Genomic DNA, 15444 nt, shown 5'->3' on the forward strand with positions numbered 1-15444 from the left:
TACATGTGGCGCACACATGTGCTCAAAAATCCTCAGGAAGGAGGCAAGGAAACACACTGGTCTTGTCCCCACATTAAAATGTTTCTCACAGCCAGGACTTCCCTGCACTCCCTCCCTCCACTCCCAGCTGCTCTCAAACTACAGCCTCAAAGAGCCAACTACAGACAGGGCGAAACATCAAGTAGCTGTGCCAAGGTGAAACCATTCTGTTCCATATTCAGTGAAGAGGCCAGGCTGTTGGCACTAACAGCAGCAGCAGTGAAGGTTGTCACCACGGGCATGAGACCTTCCAGGGCCATACTCCTGAGAGCCAGTGAATAACACATGGATTCCATGTAAGACTTTGGCCACCAAAGGCCAACATCAAGATCAGCCCATCAGCCTTAGCAATGAGCCGGGGCTGGGGCTCTCTCTAGTTCGGCCCCTTCCAGTATGTTCAGGCCTTTTCAGCCACCAGCCCTCTTCCAGGAAGGTTCTTACCAGCGACCCCTCAGTCTCCACAACTCAGCTTGAATGTCCATCCCCCGGGAGGCCTTCCCCAACCCTTTCGGCCCTGCTCCTTTGCCCCAACCCTCTCCTGCATCAGACCACATGTTGCAATTCTAACATTTTACTAGTCTGCTTCCTTCTTTAGACTGTAAAGTCCCTGAGGCCAGGGGCCTGGCCTGTGTTCCTGCTCCCCACTAGGTCCCCCACCTAGAGGTTCCCCACTAGGAACCAGCATAGGACCTGGCACACTGTTGTAAAACCTTTGTTGAATAAATAAATAAATACACACTGCATTTTTGTATCCCGACAGGCACACACATTTACCAAAATGACAATGGAAAACAAATGCCAACCAAGCAAGTGATGACTCAGGAGCCTGAGAGTCTCAAAACCCAGGGCAAGTTCCCCAGAAGAGGGGTAAGCAGTCTTTGTCGAAAGGCGGCAAGGCTCCCCGCTGGAAGCCGGAAGCCGGCCTGGGGGCCGGACCGCGCAGAACTGGGCAGGATCCCTCACTGCAACCAGTTACCCCAGAAGCCTGGGGGGCAGAGTGCTGGGACCCAGGGGCCAGCAGGTCTGGGGTCCTGTTGGCTGCCCTCTCCCAGAGCTCGTAGAGAAGAAACGACACCCGCAGATCTGGGTTCTGCAAAAGGAGGGGAGCTGTTCTCATCCACCAAGGATGGGGGTGCCAGGGCTGCTGCTCACATCTGAGCAAAATAGGCCAAGCTCACTTTTTGGAAAGTTGGTCAGAGTCACAGAAGCACCAGTGGCTACTTTCCCAGAGAAACCACAGTGGGGCCCGCCGGCCCAGCCCAGGGGCCTGTAAGGGGGCCTTTCGTGGGTACAGTCATTTTCTCTTAACCACAAAACCGCAAGATAGAAATTTTCCGGAATAGAAAAGCACCTGGGGCTTCAGCGATGGAACCGGCAGCAGGAGGGGAGAGAGTCAGTAGCACTCTGGCCACAGGGGAGGACCTGGGCCGGAACTAAAAAAAGTCTCACCCCACCCCAGTATTCCTCTGCTTCACGAGCGTGTGCCCCACCCCCACCCCGACACTCAGCCTGGTTTACAGGAAGGGCAGAGGGGCATCAAGTCAACCCACAAACCAGGGGTGGGTACTGCCGATACGCGGTACGCAGCCGGTGCTCACTAAGTGTCCTACGGTAAAAGCTCCAGGTTCTGGTCCCAGCTCTGACATTTAGATCAAGGATCTCAGGGAAATCCCCCTTAGCTCACCTTCAATTTCACCAGCTATAAAAAGGGTATCATTTTATAGAAGTTGGGGCCAAAGTAACTGATAGAAAATGCTTGGGATGAGAGAAAAAATACATACAGGTCCCACTACGTCACTGTGGTTACCCAGCCACGTCCAAGCAGAAGCACAGACCTGGGAGGAAAAACTGGCTCCCGAGACAGACGCGTCTGGCCTCAACGGCCCTTGCCACCACACCACCTCAGCAGGACACTTCACCTTGGCCTCAGTTTCCCCATTTTTAAAATGGGGTTATCTGCTGCAAAGGGCTGTTGTGAAGAGTTACGTGAGGTTATACAGGTGTAAGATGTTCCTCCACTTAGTGGTAGCTGCAGTGGGTGGCGTCCTTGCCAAGTGAAGTCTTCAGGTTCTCTTAAAACCTCCTTGGGCGACAGGGAAGATGTGGGCGGAGTCATGCCCGTTTCAGAGGTGGAGCTAAAGAAGACCCTGAAAGCCAGTGCTGGCCTTCACGACAAGGCTGGTAGCACTCACAGACTAGGTTCGTTTATTTTAAAGTTGTGAAAGCCGAGGCCGGCTCACCAGTTTGCTCCAGGGAACCCGAGTCCTCCCCCTTCTCAAAGTGCTCACACCTCCACCGGCACCAGCAGAGGCCAGGGCAGGAGGGGAGCTGCAAAGACCCCAGGCAGGCCACCTGCCCAGGTGAGTGCGGGCGCACCTAATCGGACATTCGGGCCAACCTCCAGTCCAATCTGCCACCTGTAGCCACCACGGCATGTCCCAAATGGAGGCTGCCATGTGCGTCACTTCCGTGGAGGTGAACCCTGTCGGACGTCTCTGAGGAGCAGGTACCTGCCAGATTTTCCAAAGCACATGCCACAGAGAGAAACTTCCGCAGGAAAAGGAAGCAGCTTCCAGAACGGCAAGGAATGCGGAAACATGAGAGGCCTTACACGTCTGCTCTGCTCGAAGCTGCCAAGTGCAGGGAGCGCAGCCCCTCCTGGGGAAGGCTCCCTCCTCACCATTCTTTATGCCTGATCCCATCTCCCTGTAGCTGGCACACACAGATCCCAGGTTCCCCTTTGGAGCATACTGTACCTGTCACAGGGGACCCATGAGCCTAGCTGATCTGGGACACGAGGCTTCTCTGCAGCCACAGAACTGAAACCCTTGGAAGAAGCCAGTGTGCTGGAGTGGTAGCTGCCTCATCCCCCAAAGAGAGAGGGAAACACTGGCTGAAATGGTCATCCTAGCAGAAACCTCTTGCAGGCTTCCCAGGGCGGCTGGACAGGGGCCAGCCACTGTGTCAGAATGGCCAGGCGGTGCATTGGAAATAAGCAGGCAAACATTTCACCTGGGGCACAGGTGTGCCCACGCCACCTGTTTACCATCAGCAGCTGTTCTGACTGGTCGGGGGCCATGCCTACCACTAGTTAACTGTCCCGCCACCCCTAGTGGGAAACACAGGCTTGGCAGCTGGGTAGACCCAAGTGCTACCCCTGGTGCTACCACTTACCAGCTGAGTGGCAGTTATCAGTATACTTTATCTGAGTTTCCTCATCTGTAAAGTGAAGAAAATAACATACACTCCATAGCTGAAAATTCCTTGTATGATCCATGCATGCGAAGCGCTCCTCCATCCAACGTCCAGAGTACATGAGTGCTCACTGAACTGGGTGTTGTTAATACTGGTCCTGCTCAGCTCGCAAGAACCGCCTTGATGAGGGGAGAGGAAAGGCTCTCAGCCAACGCTGTTTGCACTGTATCTTACCCAGGCCTCTATACCTTCGCAGAAAGCAGGTCTTTCCAGACTACTGGCTGCAAACAAAGTCCACTGCACCCCAAAACTTCAGCACCTGGGATAAGGAGGTCCTTCCTGTGGGTGACCCCCAAATCCATGATCCAGGCTATGGCAGGGGCCAGATGTCTTGACATCTGTCACCTCAACCCTGACTCAAATGTTAACCCCAAGAAGATTGTTACTCTTCTCAGTATCACAGGTCTTTATGTCTCAAGCAGGGCAAGCAGTTCAATCTATGGGGATAGGTGTGACAGATGCGACAGACGCTGAAATACAGAGGGACAAGCCAGGCACGGGCAGAGAAGGACACCAGATTCTCATGTACAGCAGCAGGCTCTCTCGATCGTGAAGATCATGTCCACACTCAACACCCAACCACCTTATCACCTTCTTTTCCTGGATTCTCTCTCTCTCTTTTACAAATATATTTTATTGATTATGCTATTATAATTGTCCCATTTTTTTCTCCCCTTTATTCTCCTCAGCCCTGTACCTCCCCTCCCACCCACATTCCCCTCTATTAGTTCATGTCCATAGGTCATACATACAAGTTCTTTGGCTTCTCCATTTCCCATACTACTCTTAACCTCCCATCTGTCTAATTTGTACCTACCATTTATGCTTCTTATTCCCTGTACCTTTTCCCCCATTCTCCCTCCTCCTTCTCCCCACTGATAAGCCTCCATGTGATCTCCATTTCTGTGAATCTGTTCCTGTTTTGGTTGTTTGCTTACTTCATTTTTGTTTTTAGGTTTAGTTGTTGATAGTTGTAAGTTCATTGTCATTTTACTGTTCATATTTTTTATCTTCTTCTTTTTCTTACATAAGTGCCTTTAACATTTCATATAATAAGGGCTGGGTGATGGTGAACTTCAACTTGACCTTATCTGGGAAGCACTTTAGCTGCCCTTCCATTCTAAATGAAAGCTTTGTTGGATGTAGGTCCTTGCCTTTCATGACTTGGAATACTTCTTTCCAGCCCTTTATGGCCTGTGAGTTTTCCTTTGAGAAACCAGCTGATGTCTTATGGGCACTCCTTTGTAGGTAACTGTCTCCTTTTCTCTCGCTGCTTTTAAGATTCTCTCCTTATCTTTAATCTTGGGTAATGTAATTATGATGTGCCTTGGTGTGTGCTTCCTTGGGTCCAAGTTCCTTGGCATTCTCTGAGCTGCCTGGATTTCCTGGAATTCTGTATCCTTTGCCAGATTGGGGAAGTTCTCCTTCATTATTTTTTTCAAGTAAGTTTTCAATTCCTCACTCTTCCTCTTCTCCTTCTGGCACCCCTATAATTCAGATGTTGGAATGCTTAAAGTTGTCCCAGAAGTTCCTAAGCCTCTCTCGTTTTTTTTGAATTCTTTTTTCTTCATTCTGTTCTGGTTGAATGTTTATTTCTTCCTTCTGGTTCAAACCATTGATCTGACTCTCAGTTTCCTTCCCTTCAGTGTTGGTTCCCTGTACATTTTCCTTTATTTCACTTTGCATAACCTTTATTTCTTCCTCTGTTTTGCAACCATACTCAACCATTTCTGTGAGCATCCTGATTACCAGTGTCTTGAACTCTGCATCTAATAGGTTGGCTATCTCTTCATTGCTTAGTTCTATTTTTGGAGCTTTGATCTGTTCTTTCATTTGGGCCATATTTTTTTTTTTGTCTCGGCACACCTGTTACATAGTAAGGGGTAGAGCCTTAGGTATTCACCAGGGCAGGGAAACCCACTTGGATGCATTGTGCCACTGTATGTGGGGGAGGGGTCCAAGAAGGAACAATGCAGCTTGCTCAGCTGTCTGGTGGCTTTTAGTCACTTTCCCCACCACCCACAAGCAAATTGGGCCATTCTGGTGCTGATTCCCAGGTGGGTGGGTTTGTGTACGTTCTAGGGCCCTCTGGGTCTTTCCACTGAACTCCCCTATGAGTCTGGGAGATTATCCGGCCACCACAACCCCCACAGGTTTTTTTCAGTTAGGGTTTTGAGGCTTTATTTCCCCACACTGGAACCCTGGGTTGCTCGGTCTGTCTTGCTTCCTGGTTGTTCCTCCTGGTTTATCTGCATGCAAATGTGAGACTGCCCTGTCCACCAACTGCCACCTTGCTTCAAGTCCTCTCCACCCCAGCTGTCCGTCTCTGCCTCTCCTACCAGTCTGGATTAATGTTTCTTCTTTAACTTCTTGGTTGTTGGACTTCATACAGTTCAATTTTCTTACAGTTCTGGTTATTTTTTTTTATTTTTAAATTTGTCATTGTCCTTCTTTTGGTTGTGCGAGGAGACAAAGTGTGTCTACCTATGCCTCCATCTTGGCCAGAAGTCCTTTTCCTGGATTCTCAATGAAAATTCCAGGAGGTAGAAATTGCAATAGATCCCCGACAGCACAAGAGTGACATCCCAACTTTCACACCCCTGCAAGTGGCAATGTCCCTGAGTGTGTCATTCTCCCCCACAAAACACAGTTACATGTAACTGAATACATCACAGATTCTCCAGACTCTTGATGGGAGGTACTGTGCATTGAACGTCAAGTGGAGGAAAACAGCTATGTCAAGATGTGAGTGCTGGGCAGCCTGTCTGGCTTGCTCCCTGGCTAACAGATGCCCATCCACCTGCAAACAGTAATGTACAGTTCTGAGTCCAGCCTCAGCACAAGGACAAGTACGGCTCCTCACTTATGGTCACTCACAAATAGTCAAACCACAGGTGCTAAACCCATGAGACTTGCAGGTGCGTATTATCGTTCCATCTTACAAGTGAGAAAACCAAGGCACCAAGAGCTTTGTAAGTTTCTCACATCATGAAGGGACTCAAAACTCAGCCTAATGTTCTGTTTCATTGTACCATACCATTTCCCAAAAATGACTCCTGCAATTCACCCCTAACTCCTCTAAGCTGTCCTGACTGGCACAAGCGGGGTGGCAGTGGGCAGGGTGGCCCTCCTATGGCCTGAAGCCCCAAATCCGGCAATGCCCGGGCTGTTCCAGGCAGTGAATCCTCTGAACAAAAGCTGCACAGTGCCCCCACACTCTCCTAACGTGTCCGGTCACATAGCGGGCCACGCCTCTGGTCCTGATCTGCAATAGCCTACCCCCTGGGCTACACCTGACCCCTGGCTCCAAACCAGCTCTAAATTCCCTAAAACCGGCTGCCACCCCACCCAGTACCTGGGGCTGCCCAGCATGCTCGCAGAATGAGGTGAGACACCTAGATGGCCACTCCACACTTCCGCCCCCTTTCCCACAGTTCACTCAGTCTTCTAGCCAGCAGGTGCAATTCCAGGTCCCCAACCCCTAGGGGACCCTGACTCCTTCCTCCCAGGTGGGCAGCACTGGACTCTTAAGAGGATGTCCACAGCAGTCTTCGTTAGTGCAAGGTCCCTGTCTACCCCATCTTAAACTTTAAAGTCACCAAAAGCTCTCATGACTTACTCCACCCTTCCCTCGATGGTCCCTGAAGCTGCCCAGGCCTCCGGGCTGGTTGGTCCCCTTACTTCTCTTCCATCCTCCACAAAGCTGGAGCATGCTTCGGGGAACTTCCTGTGAGCACAGGCAGCTAAGCAGTCTGGTCTGGCTGCCGTGGCCAACTTATTGCAAAATGATTTCTGAGAATGCACGGAGGCCTCTGGAGGTCATGATGCAGCCAACAGCGCCACACACGGGCACAAACCAAGCCCAGCCCTCTCCCCCTGGCACTGCCGAGCCCTGCAGAGGAGGGTACCAGTGGGGCTGCCGTTAGAGGGAAAGGGGCAGAGCAAACAAGAGCACCAGGGAAAGTGGGGTGAGAAGAGGAGAAAGTGACCTCAATCCCCAAGCCAGGCATGTTGCAACCGACCATCCTTTAACCAGTCTGCCTCCCTCCTGCGTCCGGGCTCCCTGGGGAAGCTGCCAGACATGTGCATTTGTGCAGAAACGATCTCCCCACCAAGCCTCCCACCAGCAACCCTGCCCTGACGTCAAACTTGGAGTCGGGAAACTTCAAACACAAACAAACAAGTCTGCCCCAGACCACAAGTGGAGCCGTGCCGAAGAGGCTGGGCTGGGAGGGCCACAGCTGGGAACTTGGGCTTCCCGCCCTTTCCCGGCTCCACAGGGGCTGCTGACTGAGCCTGACAACGGGCTGCTGCAGATGAGAGGTTCAAACCCAGGTGGAGGCAAAACAGGATCACTCTTTGGCCTGGCCGATGGTGCCGAGTACCCACCAGGGCCAGCAGAGACCCTGCCCAGAAGCACTGCGGAGTTGGCTAACTCCCTCCATGCAATTAGCACCCCATTAGTTCCCGTCACCCATTCTAACCACTCTGGTGCCGAGTATGAGGAGGTAGGGCAAGGAGAGACTGATGTGGCTTAGAAGCACACACGGAGCTTCCTGGGACAGATGGAGCTTGAGCTGGGCCAGGGCAGACAGCCAAGGAATCAGGTTTTCTCAGCAACACCTGTATCCTTTCTCAGGCTCCACTGAGGTCGTGAGACTCAACAGGAAAGGTTTCGAGAGGTAGGCATTTCCCTGACCAAAGTATCCTCAAACAGCTCCCACTTGAGAACCAAGGTTGAGTGAAATAAAAGTGCTCTTCAGAAAGCCATCTTCACCTTGAAAAGTCGGTGAATGAACTAACTCAGGGCTGCTGTTCCAATTTTGTTTCTTGCCTCAATTCAATACTTAAGGCCCCAACATCCCATGTGATTTTTTTAGAACTAGCAGTCCTTGGGGCCGCAGGAAAAGAGTGGAGTAGACCATGAGAAAGCAAGACACCCATTCATCACTTGCCTGCCCTGGGTCTGAAGTGATCGTACAGGGAAAGGAAGGAGAACATCTATTAATAAATAACAATAATCCACTTATTCAACAGCTGGTTAGTAAACTGCTACCAATGCGAGGCACTGTGACAGGCACTGCCGAGTAGCCACAAGCAACCTGGGGCACAAGCCTGCAGAACTCACACAAGTCGGGGACAGATGTGTCCGCACAGAGACTTGACCAGAGGACCATGGGAGGCAAAGATGAGGAGAAGGTACGGCCACCCTCCGAGCATCGCCAACAGCCCCAGTGCTCGGTGCTCCTGCTGGGAACTGAGGGGACAGCACGTGTCAGGAGCCACTTGTGGGTGTCACCCCCAAATCAGATCCTTAATTGACAAAGCCTTTGTCCCAGTTCAAACACTTATCCCACGTGTCTGTCTTAAGTTCACCAGGCCTGTGGCGCACAGCTTAGCCCTCAGCCCCTCAGTTACAAGAGGAAGAGACCTCGGTGTGAATTACCAAATGGAGAACTAGGGAAAAAAGGCAGACCCGCACCTAATGGCAAAGGTGGATTGCTGCCGATGGGCCCGCTCCCCAACACAGCCTTGAGACCTGGTCCCCTGAAAGCCACTAGCAAGGAGGGGTGGAGGAAGATGAGGCATTTCAGACTCTGACCTGGAAGCACCTGCTACGAGCAGGAGATTACGCCAACACCAGGGAGACGAAGGTCTTCTTCCCAGGAACGTCCATGACTGTTTGCCTAACAACTCAGGCCACCACAGGGCAGAAAAAAGGGCTGTGCAGGGGGCAGGGGGTAAGGGGCAGGGTACAGGTGAGCATGTCAGATGCCAGGAATCAACTGACGCGACAGCAAACTCCCCTGAGTGACAGGTGCTGCTGGGCGAGGTGGGTTGTTACCTACCTGACACCCACCCCTGACCTCTTCCTCATTCAGACTGGTTTTGTCTGGGGCACCACCATGCCTGGGGATGAGTCTGTCTGTGACCGTGGTGCTCAGCCCTGACTCCCCACCCACCTGACTGACCTGGGATGGGGTCTGGCGTGGCTACTGCCACGACCCAGGCCCCGCTTCCAGCACCCCATGAAGCTGGCTGAGTGTGACGGGTCTGGTCAACGGGACACCGGACGTGTCCACTGGGGAAGTGTCTGCTTTCCCTGCAAGCTGGACGGTCTCTAGGGTGCCCGCTGCCCCCTTCCTGCTTGGAAGATCAGAATTGTCCACAGAGGACTGCAGAGCCGCCAGCACCATTCTGCTGCTAAACCAACAGGTGAGTGGCTCAGCCCCGAATGTCTCTTTGCAGGGGAAACACAATGGCCTGTTTGTTGAAGTTACATTTTCTGTTTCCTGCAGTGGAGAGCAGTCCTTTCTGCTAACGTTTATTCAGCCTGCACTATTTCAAACCTTCTAAACCTGCGAAGTCTAATGTTTCCAAGGCTAAGGCTTCCTATTGGCCTCTGAAGAACCTACAAAAAGCAAAAGATTGCTCCTGGGGCCACGTGCCATCCCAGAGCACTCCTCCAAAAGTCCGTTCAAACGTCTAAGAGCAGCTACTTCTGTATGATGTCCAATTTACCAATTGTTTTCTTTTTTGGTTTGTGCTTTTTATTTCCTAAGAAACCTCTGCCAAGGCCACACTGACAAAAAACGTTCTCCTACATTCTAGAAGTTCTACAATTTTATCTTTTTTGTTTAGGTCTATGATCCACTTCGAAGTAATTTTTATAGCCCAGGACTGTTTTCACCCTGACTGTGTACCATTTTTGTTTTTTAATTAGCTATCCCTCTGTGTCAGGACCATGCTGTGCATTTTCTGTGTATTGTCTCATGTAATAAATACTCTAACAGGTGCCACTACTATCTCATTGCACAAATGAGGAGACTGAGACTTAGAGAGATGCGTACACCTGAAAAAGGAACCTAGTATACTCGACTGCATGAGTCATACCTGACAGTTTTTTCATGTCCGTTACACAGGACCTGAAGCACAGTGGACATTGAACCCAACTAGGGAGGTGCGCAGACGTGGCATCCTTGTTGTTCTCACAACCTGCCCGACCCAGAGCACACTGAGGGCTCGGGAATACAGCCCCAGCTGCACCGCTCCTCCCAGGGAGGACCTGATGGCCAGTTCCCAGGACGGCACTCAGTGGAGGGGGGGAAGCAGGTATAGCGTCTTGCATTTCTAGAGGAAAAGAATGGGTGGAAGAGCCCCTGTGGGCTCTTCCCACAGGGAAGTATGGGTGGTGAGAGCTGTTCTTCCCTAGATGACAGTCACGGGATCGTTTGAGGCTATAACACAAGTATAGGTCCCCACAGTGATTAAAGATGGCCACCAAGCTCTGACTGGTGCGGCTCAGTGGGCTACACATCATTTTGCAAACTTCAAGGTCACCAGTTTGATTCCTGGTCACGGCATATGCCTGGGTTTCAGGCCAGGTCCCTGAATGGAGACATGCAAGAAGCAACTAATCAATGTTTCTCTTGTACATGGAGGTTTCTCTCTCTTGCACCCTCCCTTATCCTCTCTCTAAAAATAAAATCTTAGGCTCTGGCTGGTGTGGCTCAGTGAATTGAGCACTGGCCTGCAGACTGTGGGGTTGCCAGTTTAATTCCTGGTCAGGACACATGCCTGGGTTATAGGCCAGGTCCCCTGTTGCAGGCATGCAAAAGGTAACCAATTGATGTTTCTCTCCCTTTCTTTAAAAGAAAAAAAAATTTAGAGGGAAAAAAAGATGGTCACCAAGAATTTCACACTCCTCCAGTCTAAGGCCTATTTCCTCTCTCTTTAAATCTGGGCTGGACTATGGCTGCTCTGACCAACAGGACAGTGGAAGATGGAGCCCTAACTACTCTACGGACAGACTACAGAGAGGGAGAGCAGCCCAGCCGCCCCACCTCCTCTCAAGGTGTCAGACCTATGAGTGGGGCTCCTCAGGCACTCCAGACCAGGACAGTGAAGCCACGTGGGGCCGGCCACCCCAGAGCCTCAACAGAGGTTTGTGTCCTCGCTGTGGGACCCCAAGGGGACTGGGCCTAACTGTGGAGTAGGGGGGCTGAGATCCTAGGAAGGCAGCCAAGATAAACCTACAACGGGTTCCTCAGGCTGGGACGAGGCATAGGGTGTGGCACACAGACAGAGGGTAAGGGGCTCCAGGTGGGGGACAGAGCATGAGTGAAGGTCAGGGTCACAAAAGAACCTTTTTTTTTTAAGGGTATAGCAAGTACCTGGGAAGTAGAGGGAACAGGGAAAACAGAGCAGTCAGTCAGGGGAAGGTCAGCTCATGTAGGTCCTGGAAAGTTCTGGAAGGCCCTGGGAGGCCACACTAAGACATCTGTGCTCAATCTCACAGGAATGGGGAGGGGAGCAAAGGAAGAAACATGACCAGATTTGCATTTTTGAGCAGTCATCATTCTGGAAACCATGTGGAGGACAGACTGAAGTGGGTGTAGAGAGTCCAGAGACAGGAAAATCAATTAAGAAGCGACCGCAATTCAGCAAATGATGAGAACAAAAGGTAATTTAGTTAGAGGCAGTGTGGGTGGAAAGGAAGGAGCAGATTCTAGAGATGTTTTATTAGCATTTTTACTATGAAGACAGACTTCCCTGCTTGCTTGTCCAGGGAATTTCTGGCATACCAGCACTCTGGAATGCAGGAAGCTGAAGAGCTGAGTTTCTCCAGCAAATGAGCCAACAAGGCAGAGGTCACTTGTCTTACCTACTAAAACTCAATGCCTCACGGCAGAGAGGGTCTGCTGTCCGTCAGAAGCCCTCGGCTGAAAGTCCAACTTGGCCAAGGCACCTCAGCCCACAGGCAACTAACTCCCAGCTCAGGTGTCTCCCCACTGCCGAGCCCTGCCCCTTCTCTTCCCCAGGTGGAGGGGAACCCTGCACCTGCCATGGGCAAAAGCCACTGTTCCAACAGTTCCATCTCCAACTCCTCCCGGCCACCAGAGGCAGGGCCTGGGGAAAGACAGCACCTGCCAGAGTGGCCAGAGCCAAGCGGAGCCTTCCCTGGCCAGCGTGGGGCTGCAGTTCCATCAGCCCTCTCTGACGCCCATGCACGGGGAATATGCCGCCCCGTAAAAGGACAGCGGGCCCAGCAGAGGGACAGAGACAGAGACAGAGACAGAAAGAGAAAGAGAAATAGAGAGAAAGCTCCCTATCTTAACCAGAAGGATCATAGGAATTAGTCAGAAAGATCCAAGTTTAAACCTCACCCCAACTTCCTACAAGGAACTGTGGGCAACTGGCAGGGTGTCTCTGCGCCTTTGTTTGTTCCTCTGTTATAAATAAGGGGGGACCAGCCTCAGAAGATCACTGGGACTCAGAATGACATAGCATGTGTCCCACAGCTGGTGTGCTAGGCGCCCAGCGAATCTTTGCAGCCACCTCCCTTCTGTGTGGCCTTAATTGTGGGAAAGGCCAGGGCTTTGACAGCTGACAGGGAGACATGGAAAGGTGAGTGAGTGTCCCAAGGCAGGTGTTGATTATTGACCTGCTGGCATGTCTGCAGGCTCCCCACAGACCAGGAGAACCACGAGCTCAGAAACAAACAACTCTGAGCATGAGCTCTCCTCCCCCTCCCCCAGGAGTGGGCAGCATGGTTTTTGGTTACTAGATTTTATTTATTTATTTATTTATTTATTTATTTATTTTTACAGAGGGGGAAGGGAGGGAGAAAGAGAGGGAGAGAAACATCAGTATGTGGTTGATTCACATGCCCCCCCTATTGGGGAACTGGCCTGCAACCCAGGCATGTGCCCTGACTGGGAATCGAACCAGTGACCCTTTGGCTTGTGGGCCAGTGCTCAATCCACTGAGCCACACCAGCCAGGGCTAAGTTACTAGATTAAAATCCAGTCTTCTTGAAACACTGAGTCCCACCGGGGTCACTGCCAGCTGGGGACCCTTCAGCTGCCTCTTAGGAAATAGAGCCTCCTGGGGGCAGCTCCACAAGGATATCCAAGCCTCTTTGCAGAAGGGATCTGCAAAGGCCGTTCGATTACCCATGATGTTCTTCATTATAAAATCTTGAAAGCTCTCTTTTTAAAAGACCATTTCAGCAGGGCTGAGGAAGGTTAGGAAAGAAATTGCAGTGGGGCTTGAGGGGACACCAGCTCTGGGAGAGAAGAGCAGGACCACCCTCTCTAACACGCAGAGGCCCAAAGTCCATGGAATTTCTCCCCCTAAGCCCGGGGCACCTCAGTTTACACAGCCAGACTGGGCTCACATCATCAAAACTATAATTATGGACAGTGAGAGAGGGCTCAGGTAACAGAATGTCACTGTTGAGCTATTCCAGGAATGCTGACCTGGGCTCAGATCCGAGGTCTACTGCTGTCCAGTTGCCTTAACTTGGATTCACTTAACCTTCATTTGCCTCAGTGTCCTAGTCTGGGATGGAGAGGGCCACTAGTACCACCTTCACGGGAGGGAGATGTAAAGTACTTAGCGCACGACTGTCAACACACATCATCAGCCATCTTTGTCGTGAAAATTCCAGTATCTTGTCATCTTTGAAAGCAGTTAAAGTCTGACTTGTTTGTTGCTTTCAGATTCTTTCTGAATGAGTCCACTGACATGGCAAATCCCATGCTACTCTCATGTGCTCCCTGAAAAGGGGCAAATGTAGAAGAGGTCAGACAAGGCCAGAACAACACACTCACCTGAGGATGGCCTTTTAAAAACCTGCTTTATTCCTGGGAGGTCAAGAGCAGGTCAACACACAAAGCCAGACTGTGCAACAGGAACCCCAGCCTGGGGACTGAGCAGAAGACCGAGGCAAACAAGACACCCATTAAGATGCACGCAACCCGAGGAAGCAAGCCGAGGAGCGCCTGGGAGGGTCGGGCTCCAGGCCTGGCACACGGGCTGTAACAGGAGCTGTTCTCCAGGCCTGGGGCGGAGTGACACAGCTCACAGACAGACACACACACACACACACGCTCAACAAATATGCAAGAATGCACACACACCTGCCACCCTGGACAAGTTCTGGCTGAACAGAGAGGGGCCCCATTTCAAAATAAACAGAACAGGTGGACTGCCAGCCTCCCAAGGAATCAACTAATCACAACTTACTGAAGGAAGCAGATACCAGCTCATATGGTCAAGGCACTTGCTATGTGGCAGGCACTGCTTTAAGTGTTCTACGTACATTAAATCACTTAATCCTCATAGCGAATCTGTAAGAGAGGCCCTGACATTATTCCCATTTCACAGAGAGGTAAACTGAGGACAAGGAGCAGTTCCAAGTCACACAGGTAATTCGTGGCAGGGTGAGATTTGAACCCAGGTGGTTTAGCTGCTGAATGCATGCTCTAACCACAGGCTCTATCACCTCCTCGAGTGACTGAGATGGTTGGGACACTCACTGTGAGCCAGGCCAGTGCCGGGCATCTTGATATATGGGAATCTTTATTTACAATACAAAGGAGGACCCAGAGGCTCAGGCAGACAACCCAAGGTCTCCCAGCTGGTACATGCCAGAGCCAACTTCAACCCAGCAGGGTCTGACGGCATGCTGCACCTCCCCACACAAGACACCAGCCTTGACCTTATAATAGGCCACCCCCCGCCAAACCCACCATTCAGACAAGAAGCCTTCCCACTGTTCGGATGAACACACCGCTGACACAGCACACAAACCCATGAGAGGCTCTGCCACCTGCCAGGAGGCCTGGGGGACCAGAAGAACGAACTCCAGAGAGAATCCACCAGCCTCAGCCTCCCTCCTCAGCACGCAGGGCTCTCCTCCCCAGGGGCCTGCCAGCCACACCCGACTCCATCCTACCTGTTCGCAGAAAGAAGCAGAGCGAGAGCCTACTGCTGGTTCCCTGATCGCATGAGCTTTTGAGTACTTAGCTTTCTGATGTAACAGCTCCAAGTAGAGATACACAGCAGCGCTTGCACAAGACCCAGTTTCGCTCACAGAAAGACCTCGGGGCAAGCAGCGAGCTCTGTGGGCCACGGCGCACTGTGGCCCAAGGAGCAGAGGCGCCGGCAGCCCACAGCTCAGGCCCCGCTCCGCTGTGCCGGACGGCACACGTCTCACATTCCCAAAGAGGCCGGATCTCCCGAGAACCGTTCCTAGGTGACCCAGATACTCTAATTCAGCCCCCGGGTGGAGGAGAGCTCACCTGCGCAGAGAAAATCCTGGCCAACCCTAAAGGGCCCCGGATCACTTGCCGCCAGTCCCTG

At 51.7% G+C, this 15444-nt stretch overlaps 1 protein-coding gene across 7 annotated transcripts in view; it reads right to left on the reverse strand.

The window, feature by feature from the left end:
• KSR1 (kinase suppressor of ras 1) overlaps window positions 1-15444 on the reverse strand; it is a 150940-nt gene that overhangs the window by 69347 nt on the left and 66149 nt on the right. The window lies entirely within an intron of this gene.

Source organism: Phyllostomus hastatus, unplaced genomic scaffold (genome assembly GCF_019186645.2).
Source record: "Phyllostomus hastatus isolate PE091 unplaced genomic scaffold, TTU_PhHast_1.1 phas_contig_210, whole genome shotgun sequence".
Lineage (NCBI taxonomy): Eukaryota > Metazoa > Chordata > Mammalia > Chiroptera > Phyllostomidae > Phyllostomus > Phyllostomus hastatus.